Here is a 25,251-nt window from a genome sequence, read left to right as displayed (position 1 = left end):
CAAACGTGGGAAAGAATCGCAGGGATGCTTTCCATTTCTGTCTCCAGATAACTGCCCTCAGGGCCTGTGGGAGGATGGGTGATGCTACCTGAGTTTTGTTCTTGAAAATGTTCGGAATTGCAGCATCGATTATCCACTGCTGGCACAGAATACTTTTAACGGAAAAATATTTTTAGATAAAATCTGGAGGGCTATGAGGCACGGAAGCAGTCTCCCTTGTTTTGGAAGGTCTTGATGGAATAGGCGACTCCTTCACCCATTAGTGCTGTAATCAGTGTGCCACACACTGATTCTGGTACTTAAGGAAGTCACCCTGCATTTTTTCTTCCTGAAATAAAGTGTTACCACTGTGAACATCTTTCACTGGGTTCATGAACAATGTAGCAGAACTGAGGAATACACAGAATGCTGTCAAATATATATCTTCCCATAATAGATCCTATACCTTAAAATGCCTACAGGGAATCACTTTTTAAAGTCTATAACATGCAGTAGTTTTGATACGACTGGTTGAGCCATGCAGAAATGATTAAAAAAGAGTAATAAATTCAGATTTTACACCAGGCACCAAGCATTAAGCCAAAATGAAACTACCATGCTCAAATCTTCTGCAGCTTAGAGCTAATTAGACCTACATTTCTGAATGGCATGAGCATCATGCGATGTGGCAATTGTTATAATAACTATATTCTCATTGAGTGCCGGGTGGTGATTTACACCAGCAAAGCCTGCCAGAGCTAATGGACATTCTATGAGAAAACCTCTGGGGGCTCTGAAATAAGAATTGGAGTCTTGCCTTTGAGCCTCTCTCCTCACCGGACTCCTAGCGATTGGACTGATTATTTGGTAGGGCAGAGATAGAGCCCAGAGGTCAGTCACGTCCCTGTGAATTTTACTTTCTGCTAAAACACGGTGTTTCAGATAACGACTGAGTTTTACATAGATTTGGGGAGACGTGATAGTTTGTATTACCTCTTGGGATTGCTGTGAGTATCAAGTATGACTATGTCTGTTAAGTTCTTACCATAGTGCCTAACACAGAGTAAGCATTCAATAAATGGTCGCTCTTGTTAAAAATAAATGCCCCATCTATGGGTTGGAATGTATAGCTGGTCCTAGATTGACTTTGGCTCTAGAAGGAGGCCGTATTTCAACGGATGCTGGGTAGTTAGTGATTTTAATGTCCTGGATTTCCCCAGAAAATTACATAAGCAAAGGTAATCCAGGGTCTCTGTTTACCTTGGCTGATGTTCCACACGTGTAAATATGCTTAGCTCTCGCCTGAGAAATACAGGCTTGATTCAGTGGGAAGCGTGTCTGAACTGCCAGTCCCTACTCCTCCTTTATGAAGAGAACCTGTGTGCTGGTGGGAAGGATTCCAGCTTACCAGCGAATCAGGCATTGAGAGCACGGGGTGTTCCTCCCGGCTTGCTGGAGGCCAATTGGAATGACAAGAGAGGATTCCTCACAAATGCCACCCAAAGACAGGACCTGAGGAAGAGTTAGAGTGGACTGTCTTCCTAGGAAACCAGATTGCTACATCGTAATGAGAGTAATAATGATGATATTATCAGTACTTGCTGAATTCTTCTTAAATTCATTTCTAATCTTTTAAATGAAACTCAGATACAACAAATGCTGCTTCTCTGCCAAGATCTGGGCCAAGCCTTTTATCTGTTTGATAAAAAATAAAGTAGAATAAAGGTACAATGAGTGCTTGAGGTAGACAGCTATCTTAATCAGTGTGGTCAGGGAGGTTTTCACTAAGAAACTGACATTTGAGTGAAAATTTGAATGAGACGTGAACAGTGTAAGAGCTGGGGAAGTAGCCAGAACTTACAGCCTGGGACTTCTGCTGGATTTGTTTGGAAGGAGGTAGTATTCTTTTCATGGAGGCTATTAAACTTGTGGGGTATCAGTCTGGAGGTGCTGGTGGCCATTTCTTTACCTTTAGGGGAAAGAAATACTGAGATAGATGGAGAAATACTGATCCTGGTGGTAACATTTGGACATCCTTATACAGTTGAGTCTAAAGCCAGCACATCCCTGCATTTTTTAGACATATGAGCCAATAAATACTACCTCCCCCACCTCTTAGGTGATTAAGAAAGTTTGTGTCTTAAATAATGTCTTTACTAATATGCATTTCTATCCCCAGGTCTTCAAATACTAATTTTACTTACTCACTTTATTTATTTATTGAGATGGAGTTTCACTCTTGTTGCCCAGGCTGGAGTGCAATGGCACGATCTCTGCTCACCACATCCTCCACCTCCTGGGTGCAAGAGATTCTCCTGCCTCAGCCTCCCTAGCAGTTGGGATTACAGGCACGTGCCACCACACCAGCTAATTTCTTTTTTTTTTTTCTTTTTAGTAGAGACGGGTTTCAACCTGTTGGTCAGGTTGGTCTTGAACTCCTGATCTCGTGATCTGCCCACCTCGGCCTCCCATAGTGTTGGGATTACAGGTGTGAGCCACTGCACCCCGCCTCAGATACTACTTATAAGTAAATGACTGTAAAATCTCCACTTTCTCCCCCCAGACTTTTAAATCTAATTCTAAACACCAGGCACATATACGCAGCTACCTGTTAGGTATCTTCACCTGCAGGATTTAATTCAGGGTCTTTCCTCCCCAAACTGCTCACTTTATTTTCCAAGCCAACACCCTTATTGCCACTCTGTATTATTTTTTCTCCTTTAACCTTTATAACAACCATGAATTTCCATGGAATCTGGCTTATAAATATCCCAGGGACACCCCTTCTTCGCTCCATTCCCACTACCCAAATATAGACTAGATTATAACAGTCCCTTTCCATGTCTCCCTAAGTCCAGTCTTCCTCCCTGGTAATTTTAATTTTCACTGCGTGGTCAGAATAAGCATTCCTTTTTATATATTAAAATGTTCACTTAATAGTAAATTTGACTTTAGGCCTTGTATCAGTCAAGATTCCCCACAGAAACAGCATCAATGGGCTACATGTGCATATATATAGAGAGATATATATGTAAAAAGACTCATTTTAAGAAATTGGCTCATGCAGTCGTGGGGGCTGGCAAGTCTGTGAGTTTGGAATTTCAGGCAGGACCTTCTGTTATAGTCTTGAGGCAGAATTTTTCCTTTTTTGGGAAACAGTCTTTGCTCTTAGAGCCTTCAGCTGACTGAATGAAACCCATTCATATCATGGAGAATAATCCTCTTTACTTCAAGTCAACTAATTATAAATGTGAAACACATCTACCAATGCCTTCAACAGCGACATCTAGATTAGCATTTGACCAAGCAGCTGGGCACCATGGCCAAGCCACATACACACATAAGATGAATCTCCACAGGCCTGGACCAATCATTGCAGGGCCGGCTGCCTCCAGACACTGAAAATTCCTGGGTGATTTCAAGAATTTCCTCAGAAGGCAGGCTGAGGTGGCTGAGGGCCCAAGGCACAGTTTAGTTGCCAGAGAATCATCTGGGTCCTTGTTAAAAATGTTGGTCTCCCGACTTTATTCACAGGGGATTCTGATTCCAAGGCCTAAGGCTGGTAATGAGATTAATTTTATGGGTCTCTACCAAGATTTAAGTCAACTATAAAAGACTGCAGAGAGTATCAAAGGGTGTCTCATGTGGTTAAAGCAAGTATTTCTTGAGTGACATTTTTTTTGTTTCAGTTATGACAGGGTGGAAGACAGGTTGTAAAATGCATTTCTAACTGTGGGTCAGAGTCAAGGGCAACATAAATTCAACAGCCTCTGGTGGGGGATATGATCGGCATTCACTTTGGTGACATGAAGTGGCAAGCCCCTCTCGCCTCTTTTATGACGTGGACTTCTGTCGCCATGGACAGCGCCTTCCTTCCGTCCTTGGGCAGTTTCCTCATAGTCTCGTCTCCCTGAGCCCCATGGTCATGGAGTAACGAGAGCACAAGCCGGCAAGGGGACCAGCAAGGATATGAAACCTCCATTTCAACATCCCCCCAAACCTGCTGCAGCATCCTCCTCCCACCCACCATCTTCTCCTCTCTCGTCCCTGGAGTCCCTCTTTGCAATTTGTACGACTTTCTGTTGCCTGTACCGCAGGGACGGCAGAAGCCCGAAGTCAGATGTAGGGTCAGGCACCCTGCAGAGTAGATAGCAATAGCAGAGTGTACTTTAATAACGCTCAGCTCCCGAGCAGCTCTGGGAGCCAAACTCGAGATTTCTAGTGCTATTCCTCCTCGGCTTGCTGGCCTGAGGGGAGACCTGACTGATGGCTCTGAATATCCATCAACAAATAAATAATAATAATAATAATAATAATCTGTTTGCTGCAGGGTTGTAGGAGTGAGGGAGGCTGGGTTTGCTGATGCTTTCTCGCTTCTTAATACAACCTCAAAGTCAATTTTGAGCAGAAACTGTAGTAGCTCTGGGCCACATGAATTTCTCCTTGCCACCATCCTTAAGTGTGATTCCTGGGGCTGGGACTCAAGAGGGTGAAGTTGTGACATGAGCAGTGTGTCCGTGGTGGTCCTGGATTCCCAGATCTGGATGCCGGAGGTCGTCTTTCCTCAGATGTACTGTGTCTCAGGCACCTTCACGCTCTCGAACGTCCCCATGTCCTGCTCGTCGCCCAGATTCTGGTTTGAAAAGACCCAGGCTGAGTCAAGGTCTTTGCGTGTGAGGGGGTAAACCCTCAGTGAAATATGCCCTCCATCTTGATTAGAACCTTGAGCTTTTTGGTCCGCATCCCTGGGTTTGAATGTGACGTTCTGCTCTTCCACTTCTGTGTGTGTGACCCTCAGCACATGACTCAACTTCTCTGGGCCTTAGTTCCTCATCTGTCAAGCAAGGATAATATTGATAGTGGTCATTATAATAGCTAACATTAACTTAGTGCTTACTATGTTCCTGGCCATGTTCACTTCACCTGTCTTGTCTCCTTGCTTCACAGCAACTGCATAAGGGTGGGTAATATAATTATCTTTGGCTACTAGATGAGGACATTGAGGCATATGTCCTAGGCTACACAGGGGTGAGGGGGAGGGCCAGAATTGGATACAGAACTGTCATGAGCTGAGTCCAAGACTCTGTATCAGATCTGGATACTACGCAGAGGTAAGCATGGGTATTATTACATCCAGGCTAAGGGAACAGGGGGAGTACTTTCCTTTTAGGATTTTGAATCAAAGTAAACCTTTCTAATTCTGAACGTTCAGGTTCAGGGAGATGGTTCAGGTAGATAATTATCCTAAGGCTGCCCCAAGCTGCCACAGCCATCATTCCTCATCCACTCACCGTGCAGACCAGCGCTGCCCTGGAGAGCCAGGCATGGAGTTTGCCTCTCTCAAGTGTCACCCCCTCGACAAGAGAACCCTGTGTTCTAAGATCCTTTAGAGTACCCGAGCACATTGAAAAGCTGCTCCTGGATGTCCAGAGAGTTTTAAAGTCCACACAGCCTGGTGAATGGACTCTGGGTCAAGTGTGGTCTTCTCATTGCAGTGTTCCTTTAAACTGCAAATGCTTTTGGTTGGGGAAAAGTTTGAGACATCAACTCCTTAGTGTGCCTTCATTTATCAAATTGCTTTCTTTTCAGTTGTGAGTGGTTGGGACCTGAATTCATAGGAGGAGAGGCTAGAGTTGAGTCTTGACTGTCTGAGCTTGCCTTGGGCCAGCAGCTCTGGGCTGGCCTGGACCATGAACTTCCCATGCAGAACTGTTCTCTACTGTGTCTGGGAGAGGATATTTCTTTTTCAGTCACGGTCACTGACCAAGGGGGCCCTCCTGCATTTTATTTTTTTTTTTTTGAGACAAGGTCTTGTTCTGTCGCTAGAGTAGAGTGGTATGATCACAGCCATGGCTCACTGTGGGCTCGACCTCCTGGGCTCAAGGATCATCCACCTCAATCTCCTAAGTAGCTGCTACCACGGGCACACACCACTATGCTTGGCTAATTTTTTTGTTTGTAGAGACGCAGCCTTGCTATGTTTCCCAGGCTGGTCTTGAACTCCTGGACTCAAGCGATCTTCTTGTCTTGGCCTCCTAAAGTGCTGGGATTATAGGCATGCACCGCTGTGCCTGGCCTTCCTGTGCTTTGACAAGCTGGGAACCACCTGCTGTTTCTGCAGACTGCCTGCCAGCTTCTTGCTCATTTCTGAGCCTCTTGGAGATGAGTCAGTTAGCTAGGGTAGGAAGAAAAGTCCCCACACTCTCATCTCACTTCATTTGGGGTTCCAGTTTGGCAGCTAGAGATAGAGAGTCGGAAGGGAGAGTAACGGAGAGAGCCCATTGCCTGGGATATGTCACAGCTTTATGGTCTCCCTCACGAAGGAACAAAGTGGCAGGCACAAAGTGGCCAACATCCCAACCATGGGAAGCACATTCCAACAGGACTTCTGGAAAATGATTCAGCCTCGCTAACTCCTAATCCGATTTAATGATCCTATTTTGATAGCATTACGTATTTATATGCTGGTTAGGAGAAAAACCACCACCTCCTAAGGTCTCCCTGCAGGTGCTCTCAAAACAGGGCTACTGGAGGAGTCACTCTTCCTCCCCTCCATTCCGGGCTCAAGTCTTTAATGTGAAAATGTGGCCTTCAGACGTGCTGGGATATTTGAAAGGGCAGGGACCAGGGGTGGGGAGGGTGCAGTGCTTAAAGTCCTAAACAAGCCAGCTGGGGCGGGAGTGTGGTCGTGAGGGAACATTATCTGGTGTGATTCTTTGTGTTCACGGCATCACCTCCTATTTCTCAGACCAACAGAATCACCAAGCTGTAAACGGCACACCTTACAAATCAGCATCCCCTGACGTGGCTGGAGCGTTCATTACCAGCTGTAAAGGCACACCAGCAAGAGAGGTTGCTGTTCCTTAGCCCAATTTTCCATCGCAATAACCCAATTAACTGGTGTGTGTGTTTGTTTTACAAAGCTCCAAGCTACAATAAACCATACAGATACGCGGGCTGCAGAAAGCTCTGTAATTAGGACAAGGTGTACAAATTAAACTACTCTTTTTAAACTTCAAACCAGCTAACTTCTGACATACTGTACTGCTGGGGCTTCTGGGACTGAACCCAATTAACATCTTAGTATTTTATAAGCATCATTTTAATTGCATTTGTATGCAATCTTCTCTCCAAGTGCCTTTCAAGGTGCTAGTCCTTGTTCAGCTTTTATTACTTTGGTGATTTAAATCTTCTCTCTCGGAGGTTCCCGTTAATAATGACTACTGCTACTTCAAATGCTGGTCCAACATAAAACTCGTCTCTCGGAAGAATTATGCTTTAAAACAGTTACATTTAACTTTATTATTACATTTTTAATTTTTTTTCTCTGTTTGAACATTATGCCCTTAAACGTTTTATCAACTTGTCAGCTCTTGTAAGGGCTGGAAAAGAGATTCTCTTTGGGAGCTGGGATGATGTTTTAACATTTTTTCTCTGTTCGTCTGCTCATCTTTAGTCTGGAGTAAAGGTGTTTGGTGCTGTTGGATGCCATGGTGATGAGCGGGTATTTGAACAAGTGAATTTTTTTTTGTTTTAGTTTCCTTGTGGGTTTTGGGGCATCTTTGTCTATATTTCAGGCATTTCCTTCCTATACCAAATCTAAAGGGGCACCAAACGATGCGGGGATCAGGATAATACTTTAATGCAATATTTAGAAAAATCAGTAAAATCAGGAAGCTCTCATCTCCAGGCCAGATGCCTGTTTTTGTAAAGTATTTTTAAAACCAAGATCGCTGCTGGGTTGAGCAGAGTGAGGCAGCTGGCACCAGTGCAGAGCAGCTAGTTCCTGCTTTCAGTTACAATTCCAAAATTGTGTTTGTCGTAGACTGCTTTGTGCATTCACTTCTATTTTAAAAAATATTTCATTACAATAATATTTCTCTTGATCCCTGAGTTTTGATGTCCCCTTAAATTCTGCACGCAGGTGAGTACCTCACCTGCCTCCCACTCGTCATTCTAAGTACAAGGAAGGCTTTCAAAGGGATTTCAACATATGAAGAAGCACTGAAGGAAGTTTTTCACCCAGTGAATAAAAAAATGTAGGGAAAATCCCCAGCCATATGAAGGTTTCTTTCCAAGTACAGTGTGCATAGAAGTCCTCACCCCATGTTGAGAAACACCCCTAACACTGGTGATGCCTGAGTTTATGGGAACAACCCAGTGACAAACTGTCCTCCTTCATAACCCTGAACCACAAAAGCAAGATGTTTCCGTAATTTCCCGTCAATGCTACTTATTGCAAAAAGGAGTTAGGAAAAATGAGTACTAATGTTGTGCTCAATTAGGATTTCTGTTATCTGGATAAAAATATACAGTCTTGAGCAGGCAGTGAGATCCTCCTGGAATATTTTAAACCTTTTTGCTTGATTGAGTGTCTTGTCAAACAAAACTGGCAGCCTCTCTCCCAGAGCTGCCTGAATCTATGCAGATATGATTTCTATCATGCCTTTATTATGTGTAGTCTGTAATAAGGATGAGCACATATAAATCATCTCTGGATGGCAGTTAGGATGCAATACTCAAAGGAGAAAGACATTTCTGCCTTCAAATGTCTAGCGATTTCAGATACAATATAGCAAGTCTCCCCTGAACTGCACTGTTCAGTTCTTCTCAAGCCCTTCTGCGGGAGAATGAGACTTTCATAGCTTTCTTTGCAAGAATCACTAGCGAGATCAGAATTGTTTCACTAAGACCAGAGCACTGCAGCTTTTTGGCTATCTGATACCAAAGTTGTATTTGAAAAGAGGATCCTTTCTCAATTTGATTCAAGAGGCTGGCGTTGAAGGAGAGTGGAGAGACCTCAGGCTTTGGGTCTGCTGTGTGCTAACAGGGCACAGGTCTTGAAGCGGGGAAGTAGCAAAAGTCTGATGTTCTGAATCTGCAGCAAGGAGCAATTGCCCTTCTAGTGACATTTCAAAGGGTCATTGTCTTCACTGAATCAGGAACTGAGTCATAAATATCTCAATCTCCTCTCTATGACACAAAGTGTAGTTTGGTAGGAAAAGAAAAATACAAACAGCCCCTACACATGGAAATTTGAGGGCTTCTGACATGGCTAATAATAACGTTAAAATGGACTGAGCACCTGTTATGTGCCAAGCCATGAGCATCGTCTTGTATTATCTCATTTAATCTTCCATCGAATGCAAGTGTGGATGCTTTTTATTTTAAAAAAAAATTATTTCCATAGGTTTTTGGGGAACAGGTAGTATGTGGTTACACAAGTACATTCGTTAGTGGTGATTTGTGAGATTTTGGTGCACCCATCACCGAGGTAGTATACACTGAACCCGATTTTTTGTCTTTGATCTCTCACTTCCTTTCCAGCCTTCCCCCCGAGTCCCCAGTGTCCATTGTGTCATTCTTATGCCTCTACATCTTCAGAGTTTACCTCCCACTTGTAAGTGAGAACATACAGTGTTTGGTTTTCTGTTCCAGAGTTACTTCACTTAGAATAATGGTCTCCAATCCTATCCATGTTGCTGTGAATGCCATTCACTGCAATCCATCTTCTGGCTGAGTAGTATTTCATGTAGATACTCTTTCAGTCCCTACTGTTCAGATAAGGGAGAGCAGGCGAGTGAAGCGGTCAGCCTGTGGTCCCAGGTTTAGTAGGTGATGGACCAGAATTCAAACCCAAGTACACTGGTGCCTGCTCTGACCTCTTATCCACCCTGTTTTTACTTACTGAGTGGTCTTGGGCCACTTCATGCCTCAGATTGCAAGAAAACCAGGACAAGAATGAAATAGCTGGCTTGGAAATCCAAGCAAGTAAATGCTCAGAGGGTCCCAGCATGCCCCCTCAGTTGCTGTTAAAAGGCAGTGCATGGGAATTCTTTGGTTGGACTGTGGGGTGTATAGGGATGGGTGGTGGCGTGGCAGCAGTGATAGGGCAATGGGATAAATCCCAGTCATATCAAAAAGTAATATTTGTCTTCAGGACTCCGATTCTCTGGTTTGGATGTTTTCTTTCCCTTTCAGTGCCTCCCCCCCTTTCTGTCCAGGAGCCGTGGGTTTGGCTGATGTAGGTCCGTTAGACCAGGACCCAGCCGTCCTCAGTGCAGCACACAAGTAGTGGCAAATGAGGACCACAGGGTGAGAAGGCAGCCCTGGTGCCTGCCACCCCGCTGCCCAGAGGACTGAGGGGCTCAGGATCATGGCGCTCCTCTAACAGAGTCACAGAAGCTCAGCATCAGACAGACCATGAGTGCTACGAGGCCTGGGGCTGTGTACCCCTATGCCTAGCCCCGCTGTTGACTGGATAAATACGACCCCACTTGTGATGTAAAGGAAGGCATTCTAATAAAGTCATTCCCACCAAGTCTCTAGAGATTTAATCAGTCAACATAGAGTGTGAGACTGCCCTTCATTTTGGGCGCTTTAGCCATTGGGAGTGGGAGATCTGGGGGGCGGTCAGTGGCCCTGGGGTCTCTTCCCAGTGCTGTCATCACACTGAACAGCTTCTTTGCCCTGCCAGTGAGAGGTGAGAGGTGAGGCCTGGCTTGCCCGAGGGGAGGGAGCCATATGATAAGGGAGGAGGCTTGGGGGGAAGAGCAAAGAACTGAGAGAAGACAAAAAGGCAGGAAGAGAGGAGTGTTTGATGACTGGAGTCTGTTTCAGTAGGGCTGAGGGGGGATGGCTGTCTGAACACAAACCCAGGAAGTTGCTGTGACGTGCACTGTCTCTCTCCTTATCTGTGGGCAGCTCCAGCTAGATAAGCACGTCGCTGTGATTTCTCACTCTTGCCTGCTGTGGCCTGAGTGTCTGTGTATGGGCTTCCCTGGGCTTTCTCAGAAATCCAAATGGCTGGCACAAGGATTCAGACCTTGGAAATTGAGTAGCTGAGAGTTGAGGTCTCAGCGGGAAAGAGGCATGATTCTCCATAGCTGGTGGAAAAAGCACAACCCTGTAAGAGTTTCAAGATCACTGTTCAAGTCCTATCTTGGTCTTTTACTGGCTGGTTGTGGGTTCTTCCCCCCTACCCCACCCCATGCCGCTTTTATGGGACAGGGTCTCCCCTCTGATGCCCAAGCTGGAGTGCAGTGGTGCAACCTTGGCTCACTGCAGGCTTGGACTCCTGGGCTCTGCTTGATCCACAAGTGATCCTACTCAGCCTCCCGAGTAGCTGGGACTACAGGCTGGTGCAACCACGCCTTGCTAATTTTTACAATTTGTTACAGAGACAGGGTTTTGCCGTGTTTCCCAGGCTGGTCTTGAAATCTTGGCCTCAAGTCATCTTCTTACCTTGAGTTCCCGAAGTGCTGAGGTCACAGGTGTAAACCACTGTGCCTGGCCTGGCTGTGGGTTCTTGATTTTCTTCATTTCTAAACTAAACGTGATAAATTCTCCCAAAACTATTTTAGGTAGAATTACTAGAGGTGATTCAAATCTCCATAAAAGTGCTTTGAAAACTGTAAAGTCTATATAGACATAACACGTTATTATGATTCAAGGTAGCAACCCAATTTCAAATTGGGAAGGGTAGACCTGTGTAGACGTCAGCTTATCTACCTCTTTATCTTGATGCAGGGTTACCTGCCCTTAAGCAATTGGGTAATATAAATCGCAAGTCCTACTCTAAAGCTCTCTAGGGGTGGTGGACATTCCACAGCTTCATTCACTTTTGTAGTCAGGATGTTCTTATTCACACTTAACTTAAAATTTGCCTGTTGCAACGGGAGCACTTATCTTTCTATACTTTTGATACAGATGGAAAAAAAGTGAGTCTAAATCATCCTTAGTGGGATGTCCCCTTTTGTGCTTAAAGATCACTTGGAGTGCCTCTCACTGACTTCTTTTCCTTAGAGCAGAGGACCCTGCTTAGAGAAGTCATCTCCCTTCCCAGTCTTCTCTCTTTTCTTTTGTCATTTGAATGGTTCTTTGTGGACGTTCATGGTCCAAGCCCTCATCTTCTGTCATGACCTGCAGCCCAGGGATGAAGACACACTTGACTCACTCATGGGAGAGAGGAGGTGTGGTTGTGAAGTTCCTGTGGTCAGCACTTGGTGACGGAGGAGAGACAGACCATTCTGAGTGATTGTGTAGCTGGCTTTTGACTTTCTTAAGTCCCAGTGGCAGTCTTTGGCCAGATTTAGCCTGGCTTTTGGCCACGGGAAGCCTGTGGCAGGTGATATTTGCTGAGCAGATTCATTTTTCCGGTTTGATGCAGACAGACTCTCGGGCATGGCCCATTTAGGGTATGCTGACATCTGCATATAGAAGACATTTAATACATGATTCTGTGATTGCTTAGATAGCAGCCTAAGGTCAGCAAAAAGAATGCCAGAGAAACAGACAGAATTCCAGGGTGCTAGTTCTAGCCTTTGATAAACAGTGTGACTTGGGCAACTTACTTGGCCTCTCTGAGCCTCAGCTTCCTGATATGTAAAATAAGGACAGTATTTGTTTTCTGTTTCGCTCTATGCCTTGCAAGGACCAGAAGAGCTCATGCACATGAAAATGTAGAGGACAGTTTAATTTGCAAATTATGAGAGCTTATGATTTGATGAACAATATGATTCAGTTTACTAAACAGATTTCTCTCTTTTTCTGGGCAGCAAGGAAGGGAAGCACCAATTCTCAGTACTCTTAGCAGTCAGAAATGTCATTGAGTCAGAATTCCTATTCAGCACCCGAAAATGCCACCAAGCAGAGATGTTGCCTTTCCACTGTGGAGACTCTGGAGCTTGGAGAAGTTTCCTTGTCTGGCTAGCTACGGAGGGGTTGGGCTGGGTGAACTGTCTATGCCAGATGGGGCTGAGCAATAATTTATCAGCCAGCATTCTGAGTGTGCGCCAGGCTGGGTAAGGGCCCACTGTCTTGAAAACTCTCTGAAGCTGCAAAAATGGTTCTGACACTCAGCCTGCACATTCAAGAACCTTCCAGAGTTGAATCATTTCTTCATTCAACAAGCATTTATTGTGCTACGGTGTGCCAGGCATTGTGTGAATTCTCAGGATGCCATGGTAAGCAAGACAAATACTGTCTCTGTGCTCATGGAAGCTATACTCTATTGGCTGTGAATGGGTTTTAGGGCAACCATGAATTCCCTTGGTTTGAATTGGATATAGAATTGTATGTGTTTGTGCAGTTTTTTCTTGGGGAAAGTGTTTGAACCTTTGATTGAATTTTCAAAGGGACCCAGGACCTCTCCCAAAAGGTTGACACTCATAGTCTGGTGGGAAAGACAAGCCATTCACATGAAACATTGACTACAAGGCAGAAAGTGACTTGGAGAATGTACGGTGGGGATGCTGAAAAGGGAGGGATTCTTGTCAGCCGGACTGTTTGGGGAAGGCTGCCTGGACAAGGATGTGTTTGACCCGACCCTAAGTGGATGAAAGAATGCAGTCCAGTGTCTCTATTGCACAGCTTCCGGAGGAAACACTCATATCAAAGCTGTGTGAATTGTGCCACTGGATCTTAGCAGTACCCAGCTTATACAGCCATACACGATGATCTTGACATGGCTGGGGGAGAGAAACCATCCTTGTGTCCGTGAGTTATGGATTTTTTTTTTTTTTTTTTTTTTGAGACAGAGTCTCACTCTGTTGCCCAGGTTGGAGTGCAGTGACGTGATCTTGGCTCACTGCAACCTCTGCCTCCTGGGTTTAAGCGATTCTCCTGACTCTGCCTCCCAAGTAGCTGGGACTATAGGCACATGCTGCCACACCTGGCTATTTTTGTATTTTAGTAGAGATGGGGTTTCACTGTGTTGCCCAGGCTGGTCGTGAACTCCAGAGTTCAGGCAATCCACCCGCCTCGGCCTCCCAGAGTGCTGGGATTACAGGGATGAGCCACCGCGCCTGGCCGAGTTATGGATTTCTTGAGCAAGTTATCCCAACTGCTCTTTCTCCCATATCATGCTAATGGAATGGAAAGACCAATAAGAAGATGAAGAAAAGCAGTCACATCACTGCTTGTGGAGCAGCCTCAGTGTCCAGATAGGATTCATTTTCTCATTCTTCCATTTAATTCCCTGAAATCCTCACATGCCTTATTAAAGGGAGCCTAGATGCTTCCACTACCCCTTAATTACCAAAAACCCCAGGGCTTCGCTTAGCCCAAAGGGTGGCCAGTCTTTATTGGATACACACTGAGGTGACTTGGACCATGGCCAGTCTTCTGGTGGTATCGTTTCTCACTGGCTCACAGTGTCACAACGGGGTTTCACCATGTTGGCCAGGCTCATGTTGAACTCCTGACCTCATGATTCGCCTGCCTCAGTCTCCCAAAGTGCTGGAATCAAAGGTGTGAGCCACTGCGCCCAGCCAGTTACTCTTACAGATATGAGGAAGGTACTGTTCTTCTCTCTGCTTTTCTGATGGGAATACTGAGCTTTAGAGGAGTTAAGTGAGTTGTCTGAGGTCACATAGTGAAAGCAGCAGGGCTGAGATTTGAACCTAGATACGATCATCTCTAAATCACTTCTGGGCGGGCATTGTTTGATGCCTAAAGTTTCTCATCTGAGCAATGAGGAAATCAATCTAGCTAGTCAAGATAATTAAAACGCTCCAGCATGTCTAGGGGTGGGGAAGAGGACCACCACCCTTGTCCCTCACAGACACATCAACGTGAGCTCTGCACCTACTAGTTGCATTACTTAGAGCAAGTTACTGCTCTTACGTGTGGGTTTCCTCATCTGTAAAATGGCAACAGAATGGTTATTGTGATAAGATAATGCTTGCAAGCCCTTGATACAGTGCCTGGCATGTGGTGAGTGCCAGGTATCATTAGTTACTGCTATTATTATTTGTTTGAATAGCTCTTTCAGCTCCCCAAAGTTTTTACACACCTCGCACTTAAATTTCCAGCTTCATGGAACATCCTGCAGGAAGTCAACCTCATTTAACGTTAACGACATGGAGGCACAGAGAAGTAAGGTGACTCGACTGAGGTGACACAGGAATCCCCGGTCAAATCAGACCTTCTGACTCCTGGGGTGTTCCCTCCTGGGATCAGGGGTTCCATCTGAGAGTAAATCCGGGGACTTCCTCATCCCCAGGCACAGCCGACACTCAAAGCTCACATAATAGGCTTTGCACCTCTTTGTATATGCTGATTCCTTGAAGACTTGTGGCAAAATCTTCTCCCTTCTTCAAGGTTCAGATATTATGGACTCTGTAAAGAATATTTGATCTTCTTCTCTTGATCCCCAGGTTGAACGAATCCTTCCTTCCTTGTATTGTGAACAAGTGTCTGATCTGGCACTTGGCACACAGCTAAAATTGGAATTGACCATGAACTCTGAAGTAAAGAACCATTTCTTTGTACTCCAACCTGTTCAGAGTAGGTGCACCCTAATTGTCTGTTGAATTAATAATACCAGTAACAGCAGCAGTAACTATGATCTCATTTAACTCTTTTTTTTGGAGACAAGAGTCTTGCTCTGTTACCCAGGCGGGAGTGCAATAGCACAGTTTCGGCTCACTGCAACCTCTGCCTCCTGGGTTCAAGTGATTCTCCTGCCTCAGCCTCACGAGTAGCTGGGATTACAGGCGTCTGCCACCATGCCCAGCTCATTTTTGTATTTTTAGTAGAGACGGGGTTTTACCATGTTGGCCAGGCTCATGTGGAACTCCTGACCTCGTGATTCACCTCCCTCGGCCTCCTAAAGTGCTGGGATCACAGGTGTGAGCTACTGCACCCAGCCAGTCACTCTTACAAATATGAGAAAGTACTGTTCTTCTCTCTGCTTTTCTGACAGGAATACTGAGGTTTAGAGGAGCTAAGTAAGTTGTCTGAGGTCACATAGCTAGAAAGCAGCAGGGCTGAGATTCGAACCTAGATATGATCATCTCTAGAGCTGGGCTCTTAACCAGTTCTCCCTCTCTTTCATAGTCATTCACATGGAGCTTTTTCCTCCGGGTGATAAACACCTACCTCCAATCTTCCCTAGAAGCCAGTTCAGGCAAACTGGCCAAGAGGGATGAGTACAAGGGAGTTGGAGATTTCAAGCTGAGTTGGAGCAAAATAATCTGAACCCGTGTCTTTGCCTCTATATGGAGTTAAGAGGCAAATGTCTTCGACTTCTCAAAGTATCTCTTCCTGAGCTGCCCCATGAGTCAGACACATACAAAGTTGTGGCATGCTGGACAGCCTCTGAGAAATGGTACCTCTTTTCTTGTAGCTGACCTTTTCTGGGGCCTGTGAGCCAGCTGAACTTTGCATATCCGCTCACCTGCAATGGCTAAGGAATAACTCTTTAATAAGCACTGCTTGCCTGTGACTTGCATCAAGTAAATGGAAGTTGCCAAGATTGAGCCACTATCCAGAGCCTGAGTCTCACTAGCTGACATCAGGGCAAAATGTGCACACGGAGAAATACCAGTGAGAACTTCAGTGGGACTGAAGCTGGATCACATGTAATGGGGATTCAGGCCTTCTGTCATAAAGTTGCAAAGGAGAGGACTTCTCTGAAAGCCCGTGGAGCAGGTCACATATGTGTTTGGACATCCAGAACATCACAGCATGTCCCTTAACCTAGCTTTCTCATTTAAGTTCAAGGAGACCTATGACTCCTGCTCAAGGCTCTTATTGCAAAATCTTAGAACAGGAAGAGACTGCGGAGGTGACCTAACCCAACAAATACAAAATACTCATCTTTCCACTGTCCAATCCTGGGCCCATAGCACTGGCAGCTATTACTAATGGATGACAGTGTTCTCTCTGGAAAGGCCTAAATGCAGCGTAGGCATTAACCCTTTAATGCCTAGAGTTCCAAGCAACAGTGGAGTTGACCACAGACTCCAACCAGGACCTTCAACTTTTACCTTAGCTCTTTTCACATGCTTCCTTCTTGGGCCTGTATGATGAGGGACTTGGGGAATCTTGCATGGGCAATACAAGAGTTTCTATCTTGATTTGATGTTACCAGGAACAACTGGAGATCTTGGAAAAAAAAAAAAAAAAGCAAATAGGTCAGGAGATGTGAAGCTAGGGTCTAGTCTTGATATTGTCACAAAGGGGTTGAGGGATCATAGGCAGACACAAGTTCCCTGGAGCTCGGTTCACCTGTAACATGAAGGGCTTGAGAGGACTCTGCAATGGCCCTGGACCTTCTTTCAGAAGTGTGGCCTTGGGATGTTTTTGGTATGTCGAGATATGCAGTGCCGACAGATGTTCCCTGTCCTGAGAGGCAGGGTCTGTGTTTTGCTCACGCTTTACTCCAGCAAGGGCAGGGATGGGACCATCCCGCTGCCATCCTGCACTGCCTGCAGCAGACATGGGCGATCATTCATAGTACTTGTTCCTGCCCCATGTGGATTTGATCTTAGAATCTTTCTCACTCTCTTTGGCAAGGGGTCTGAGCAGTCACTAGCAGCTGATTAGAGTTTGCAAGGGAAAGGACAACCATCTGTTATCTGTTATGGGCTGAATTGTGTTCTCCCAAAATTTGCTGTTGAAGTCATAAACTCCCACTACCTCGGAATTTGGTCATATTTGGAAATAGGGTCTTTACTGAAGGAAAGAGGAACAAGGATTGCCGCGTAACTTCAGACGGGGCCTAGGCCAGCCTCTAGATATCTTCGGCGAATTCTATTTTGTTTTGCTTTGGAAAAGGTCACCTGAAGTCCCAAGCATCAGACACAGGCTGTTGGCTCACCTGGAACTTTCTAGCTTTTTGTAGGAACTAAGGCCACAAATGGAAACAAACTCAGGCACTGGAGAAATAGGGGTGATTGGAAGACGCTTAAATCTCCAAGGCTAAAGAGTTAAATCACCTTATTTCAGACTCGTTGGGGTTTGACTGGCAGAGACTTAAAAAGAGAAGTTGGGAGCCAGGGAGCCTGGAGCTGGGAAGGTTTTCTTCTCGGCTCTCGGCTATGGGTTTGGCATTTCACCTGCTAGATGGCGCTGTCCTCTAAGGAAAGGCATCGGCTCGGCCTGAATGGAGGCTCAGTCGGGGAAACGGAGCAACTGAAGTCGAAAAGAATTGATGGGCAGGAGTAGAGGGGATGGAGGCAGCCCCTTCCCCTGCAGCAACATCTCCTCCTGTGGTGGCGGCCACTCTTGCTCCCTTCATAGTTTTTATTTTGCAGTGTGGGAGTTTTGCACACTTCATCTGAAAAGTTACAGGGCCTTTGCTCTGAAGGATAGTGAATAAGAAAATTGTGTGTGCGTGTGTGTTTTGTGTGTTGTTGGCAGGAGGCAGGGATGGTCATGGAGGCCCCACCCCAAGACAGCAACCTACAAATGACACGTCTCAGCCCTGGTCTTTGGCCTTGACTTACATTAGATCAGTGGGAAAAAAGAAACAGTAAGTCCTTTCTCTATCCTGCCTGCACAACCGGATGCCTGGGACTCTGTGGTGGCTTTGCTCTGAAGCCTTCTAGCTCAGCTCCATTTAGGGGCAAACTGCATGTAGGCACGGAGACCTCCCTTTCCGAGCAATTTGATTGTTAGATTGACAGGCTGGCTCCTGGTCTGCATGTGAAATCAGGGACACAGCCTGCAACTACTCCCACTCTATCAGCAGCCAGAAGGAAGGAAAACAAAGATAAAGGGAGGGGTGGGGGGGGGATGCAAACCAGGAGGGGACCCAAGAGGAGGGAGGGAAGGGAGGAGGAGACAGAGAAGACAAGGGACAAAGAACAGAGGTGAATGGGGAAGGGTGTGGGCAGGGGAGAGTGGGGCAAAGGTGACCAGGTGTCCAGAGAGAAAGACAAGGGCACTGGGAAGAGGCCGCTGGGAAGCAGAGAGTCCGGCAGGCTGGCGGAAGTGGGAAGAAGGCACAGCTGAAGGGAGGGGAGGGAGGCTTCCTTAAGCAAACAGGAAGACAGGAGGAAGGGAAGTCTAGTAATTAGAGAAAAGCTGACCAAGACCCAGAAAGGAGGAGAAAACTACTACAATAGGAAGCTGCAGAAAAGCAGGCAGGAGGTAGAGACAAGGACGCTTTGAAGCGGGAGGTTCTGGAAGCAAGGGAGGCAGAGAGCAGCGCTGAGCTGAGAAAGGAAAAAAATCGAGGAGTGGGAACAAGCAAAACACAACACAAGCGAGAGTGAAGGGACAGGGAAAGAGCCATTAAAAGATCGCTTACCTTCCAGTCATAAAAACTGGAATGTGTGTGTTTTGGCCTGCGGCCATTGTCCGGGAAACACAGTGTGGCTTTTAAGCAAATTGTGGAGTGGCGGCGTCCACATGTTAGTGGCTCGCCCGGGGTCTGCTGCTTTGCAGTGCAGCCGTGTGGAGCTGCCCTCTTGTTGGCTGGCAGCCTGGTGCTGGGGACATCTGATGGGGTCTGCTGTTTGAACGGAGGGGCATGCCTGCTCCATTTATGGTGCTCCAAGTTCACACATCAACATCTTTTCCAGGACAAGAGTTGAGATGTGGTCCCTTTGAGGATGTTTCTCAGAGGGACTGTGGTTGAGCTTCTGGAAGGGCAGGTGGGGAGACTTTGTTAAAGGCCATGGAGGGTGGAGATTTAGGGAATGGCCTGTGGAGTCTGATGGCCACCATTCAGTGCCTGGTTTACCAATTCACTGCCTAAACTAGTATACGTCACTTGATCTCTCTGTGCCTCTCTGCGCCTCAACCACTCATCTGTAAAATGGGGTTGTAGTCATGCCTATCTCATAGGGTTCTGGTAAGGCTTAAGTGATCCACATATCTGTCGGAGTGGCTAGCTCATGTTAACGCTCACTAAATGTTAGTATGATTATTGCTATTAGTATGATGTTACCATATTAAATGTTAGTATGATTCTATATACGATTATTAAGGACTAGATAACTGTGTGGGTGTCTGTGTATTCTGAGGGATTGGTCCTTAATGCAGACTAAGGGGCTTAGATTTGAGGGTGTTTTATCATGGGAATTATCTGTGTAAAGTGTTGTTTGGGAAAATAAATCCAGTGGAGACATATGGGCTTCTCTGGGGAGAAGCGGAGACCATTTTGGTGACCAGAGCATGCATGAGAGAGTGGGATCCTAGTTCAGGACTGAAAAAGATTTAAAGGGCATTTTGAGAGATACCCCAAATCCAAAGAACTTTATGATTGGATGGATAGGTGGTGGGAGAGAGAAATTTGATTCCAAGGTTTTGAGGCCAAGAACAGGAGTAAGAGGGAGCTCTCAAGCTAAGAATGATTTTTACACTTTCAAAGGATTGAAAAAAGCCAAGAACAGAAACAAAGATATATGGTAGAGCTGGTACGGTCTGCAAAGCCAAAACTGTTTACTATTTGGCCATTTGCAGAGTTACCTCCCCCCTGGTCTGGCCCAGGGACTCAGAAGATTCTGCCCCAGAAACAGAATTCTGGAGGGATTTTGCACAGAGTGCAGTGTCCTCCAGAAAACCAGAGCAATGGAACTAGCCCCGGAGCAGGATTGTATGAATAATACATCAGTTTATAGTTACCTATTCATCCTACGAATAGTTTTTGAGTGTGAGCTGGGGAGACAGCTCCAATGTGACTTGTGGCTGCTCATGATGCTGGTCAAGTGATCAACCTCTGTGGGTCTCGGTTTCCCCACTCGTAAAATCGAGATGATAACAATACTTACCTCCTGGATTTTGTGTGTGTGTGGTCGGGGCGGGGGGAGGAGAATTAAATGCAATACAACATGTAAAGTATTTAAACAGTGGCTGTCACACACCTGCAATAAACACGAGCTTCTGCTGTTAAGGAGGACCTAGAAGCCTGGAGCTAGAAATAAACATGGGCATTTGCAAACCTGCAGTAACAGACAGATTGGTCCGGGAAGTTAACAGTAGGCAGCTCTCAGTTGCTATCGTCATCATCAATAGGATTACTCCTTTGCTGTTGTTAGAACTTCAGGGAGTTGCCTTAGGATCCCACTGTCCCCATCTGTAAAGCATGTGGCTTGTTTAGATTTCTCCCAACTCTATCTTTTATAAAGTTTTTTTGGTCAATTTCCTTCTTCTTCCACATTTGCCTTCCTCCCTTCTCTCTCTGCAGTTACAGGCCGGCTTAATTCTCTTTGCTATTCCTGACAGCCGAGTCATCTCACCCTTGTCCTCTTCAGATCCCAGATCTTGTAAGGACTGTGTTTATTTCACCCCCGCTCCCCATTCCCTGTGCCTTCGCTGCCTTTTGCGGCCTCTCCTCCTCAGGGCTGCACTTCCCAACAAAAGAGTCACTCATTTTTCATGCGCTATCAGCCAACGTCACCCTCCCAGGCGTTTGTCCTTGCTTCTCTGAGTGTCAGAAGAAGTTCTCCGTCTTCCCACTAGGACTTCGTGGATGCGTGGGGTGGGTCCCAGAATTTCTAATTCTCCCTGCTGCAGCGGAGCCTCTTCCCACACTCGGCTTAAGAAAAGAGAAAAAAAGGACAAAAAAAGTCCAGAGGGGAGTGAGATGAGCAGATCTGGCCCCGTGGCCAGGCTGTGTCAGTGCTGGCACTGCACCCCACCAGTTCTCACGGCTTGGCTTCCTCGAGGGGCCAGGGGTGGGAGAGAGATTAGGGCCATCAAGATAAGGCAGAGCACATTCAAACTGGAAGCAAAAAACGGGCTGTTTTTCCAATAGTAAGTAATCAGGGAGCAGGAGGATGTAATTTGCAGATTAGGAAAGTGAACAAAGAACGTAAAATTAACTTTATAGCAAAGAGGAGCGTGGTCTGTTTGAAGAAATAAACCTCCATAAAGCATTATTGTTGATAAAATCAGACTGTTGATTTAAACTAAATAGGAAATATGACCAAATCTGCGAGAGGAGCGGGGCTCAGTGGAAGCTGAGGTTCAAACTTCAGGCAGGCACAGAAAGCTGGGATGGGCTTGAGAGAGCTGACCACCTGGTGTGTGTGTGTGTGTGTGTGTGTGTGTGTGTGTGTGTGTGTGTGTATCTCCAAAGTGAGGATATCTGTGCCAAGGGCACAGACAGCAGGGCTGTGCCTTACCAGGATGCCTAAACTGCCTTTGTGTAGGGATTGTCTTTCTTTTAAAAGTGGCCTTGACTTCTAAGAACTGGTAAAAGGCAAATATGCTATTGCAGAGACGCGATCAGCCTCCTGCTTTCTCCTCCTATTTTTACTTCTCAAATATGAACACACACCGGAAACGCCAGTGACTCTCCCCTCAAACACCAGCGCTGACCTGGGTTCCAAAGCAGAAGAGTCCCCCAGCGATGCCTTTGATGCTGAGGTGATTGGAGCTGGGCTTCTGCCTGCTTTCATCACAGACAGGTTGACCGGATTAGGATAATACCTCTGCAGTGGGCAGTGAGCAATCCAGCTCTATGCTGTGAGAAGCGCTTTATTACCTAAAGCAAAGCCTTCTTGGCCTCACATTGACCAGGATGTGAGACTTTTGTTGTTTTTGTTGTCTCTGACCTGCTGAGGCCAGACTCTTCCCAAGGACTGAAGTTCAGAGAAGCATCCCTGCCTAGCGGTGTGCCTCAAAGTCTTTATTTACCACTCCAGGCATTCTCTTCTCTTTTCTCCATCTTGCTCTGGGCCCCTGGAAACTGCATCATGGGAATCCCTCACCTTCTGGCTTTCCATAGGGTTCAGCCGATGGGAGGCACCAATAAGAGACCGTGGGCACAAGGAGAGGGAGAGGTCGGTGTATTTATTCCCTCCCTGCCAGGCTGTGGGCTGGCAATGGCTTTCTCTACCTAGATTCAGAGCTCCCCTTCAGCTATAGCTACAGTCCCAGCTAGAGTGCTCTCTGGGCTTAGGGCCCTGACTTTGTCCCTTCAGGCACTGGGTGGTCATGGACCCACTGACACTGCTGCACCTCGGATGCCTCACCATCCTTTATTGCTTCCTTTCAATGTGCCCTCGCATCTAAATGGTTCCTTTGTTCAACTCCCCTCTAATGCCCCCATTCGAGTGTGTCTTCCTTGCAGAGTCCTGGTGTATATAAGTGATAAGAGCTCCTATGTGGAAACCAGAGGCCTGGGATGCAGCTGAGGACCTGTCACAAATTCATCATGTGACTTTGGGCAAGTTGCTTCTCCTTTCTGGACTCAGTTTCTTTATCTGTGAAATGGGGATGGTGATTAGGTGACTTTTCAGCTGAAACATGCGATGATTCTGTTTTCACTCATATAGTGAGCAGAGCTTTGGAGGAAGATAAACATGGTTTGAGTCCTGGCTCTGACACTGACTAGGTATATGACCTTCACCCAGTTACTTAACCTCTGAGTCTTGGTTGGCATTATTAGTAAAACAGAGACAATAACCCATTCCTTGAGTGTTTCGGGAGAGGATTGAATGAAATGACAGTTGTGTGAAAGCAGCTAGAGCAGTTCCCATAACACAGGCATCGTCCAGCCCACATGGGAGCCTTTCTCTTCTTTCCCGGCTTTCCCGGTGGGGACATACCAGTGTGAGGGACAGAAAGTTTGTTGGCTCCGCAGGTTCCTGTTCGTCCCATCTCTAACAGTGCTTATTTATTTTGCCGACAGCTCAGCCCTTGGACTTCCTTTCCTTTATCCTCTCCAATCTGTTTGGTCTTTGCAGACTTCTCATTAGAGTCATTCCTTCCAAAGGAGAGTGGGACTGTGGTTCGCTGAGGGAGAAAACCAGAACATGGTGCTGCTTGGCTGGCCTGCTGTTCCGACCAGCACGGGGGGTCTCTTTCAGCTCAGCTCCCTGGGACCACTGATGTAGTTCAGGGACCTAACCCTTTCTGCTTTAGGCAGATATCATTTTTATAACAGAGATAGGGCCCAGATTTTTCATGGTAATGACTAGGACCTAGATTTTAGGCCAAAAAGAATTCTCACCCAGCTAGTCATGCCGGGCCCCAAACTTGTCAGAAGTGATTATGTACAGAGTTTTTTTGTTTTTTTTTTTTAAGTATGTAGAGAGGGAGCCAGGCATGTGGGTTCATGCATGTAATCCCAGCACTTTGGGTGGCAGAGGCGGGCAGATCACCTGAGGTCAGGAGTTTAAGACCAGCCTGGCTAGCATGGTGAAAACCTGTCTCTACTAAAAATACAAAATTGGTCAGGTCTGGTGGTAGGTGCCTGTAATCCCAGCTACTCTGGAGGCTGAGGCAAGAGAATCCTTTGAACCAAGGAGGTGGAGGTTGCAATGAGCTGAGATCGTGCCTCTGAACTCCAGCCTGGGTGACAGAGCAAAACTCCATTTCAAAATTTTTTTGATACTTTAAAAAATACACTTTATAGACTTTTTTGTATATTAAGTGAGACTCTTGAAATTTTTGTTTAAGGTTTCAAAATTTAAGTGTGTGACCTGCTGATAGGCCCAGGTATAGACAAAAGCACGAGTGAAAGGAAGTTTATTAGTAATATTCTTCCATTCATACCCAGTGTCTTCTTTTTTTATTTCAGCATCTCAGTCTGCAGAAGCTCAATATCTGTACCTGCCCGTAGTTGACTAGAGAGCCCTTGCAGTGATTTTTGGGGTCAAAGCGGGAACCCATAATTCTGTCTCCATTGAATATAAACATATCTGCCTTATGTCTATCAGTACCCACTGAATGCTTCCTAAACTTCTTAATATTGAAATATTTTAAGTGATTCCAAATTAAATTTTCTATATACTGAAAGAAAAGAAGGCTCCCAGAGCACAGAGCGGCCCAGTCGCTGGCATGGTGTCTCTGTCCTGCTGCAGCCAGTGGGAGGCAATCTGGCCAGGTGCCCGCTAGCTATGGGCGACCCAGATGGGGACAGTGGAAGAAGTGCTGCGTGCAAGCAGGCAGCCGGTGTGGAAGAATGGCGGTGAGCCACTCAGTAAAAGAGCAGACCGTCTCTGAGAATAGCCTGATCATCCTACTGCAGGGCCTCCAGGGCCAGGTAACCACAGTGGGCCTGCGGGATGAGAGCATGGCCAGTGAATGCATAGTCAATGTCGATGCTTTCATGAACATCTGCCTGGCCAAAGTCACCTACAGGGACCATTGGTGGCATCAGGACAAGCTGGATGATCTCTTTATGATAGGCCGCAATGTCCGTTAGGTCCACATCCCAAATGATGTGAGCATCACCTCTACCAATGAGCAGCAGCTGCAGATTTTCCACTGCATGCGGAACTTTGGTGGCAAGGGCCAAGGCTGGTGGGAATTTCCCTCCAAAAACTATAAGCGAGGCCCTCAGTAAGCCTGGCCCCAACTCGGGTTCCTCTGATGTTCTCTGGAGCCAGCTCTCTGCCCTCACACCCTGTCCAGAACCTGAGAAGAGAGCAGGGCCAGCCCAGAAGCTGGTGTCCAACAGACACCACCTGTCAAAGCTGCCTTTCACAGGGTTCCATCTCCCAGCCTCAGTCTGGGACCCAGGATCCTATCTATCTGTGGCCTTGGGGTAGGTGACAATCCCCCTTTTTGATGATCTGAATCAGTAAG

At 46.3% G+C, this 25,251-nt stretch overlaps 1 pseudogene; it reads left to right on the top strand.

The window, feature by feature from the left end:
• The first annotated feature begins 24,625 nt into the window (after positions 1–24,625).
• LOC101052381 (U7 snRNA-associated Sm-like protein LSm10) lies at positions 24,626–25,009 on the top strand (annotated as a pseudogene).
• The last annotated feature ends 242 nt before the right edge of the window (positions 25,010–25,251 follow it).

Source organism: Saimiri boliviensis, chromosome 20 (genome assembly GCF_048565385.1).
Source record: "Saimiri boliviensis isolate mSaiBol1 chromosome 20, mSaiBol1.pri, whole genome shotgun sequence".
NCBI classification, from domain to species: domain Eukaryota; kingdom Metazoa; phylum Chordata; class Mammalia; order Primates; family Cebidae; genus Saimiri; species Saimiri boliviensis.
The sequence above is the reverse complement of the archived record's forward strand: the minus strand, read 5'-3'. Positions and strand labels throughout refer to the sequence as shown.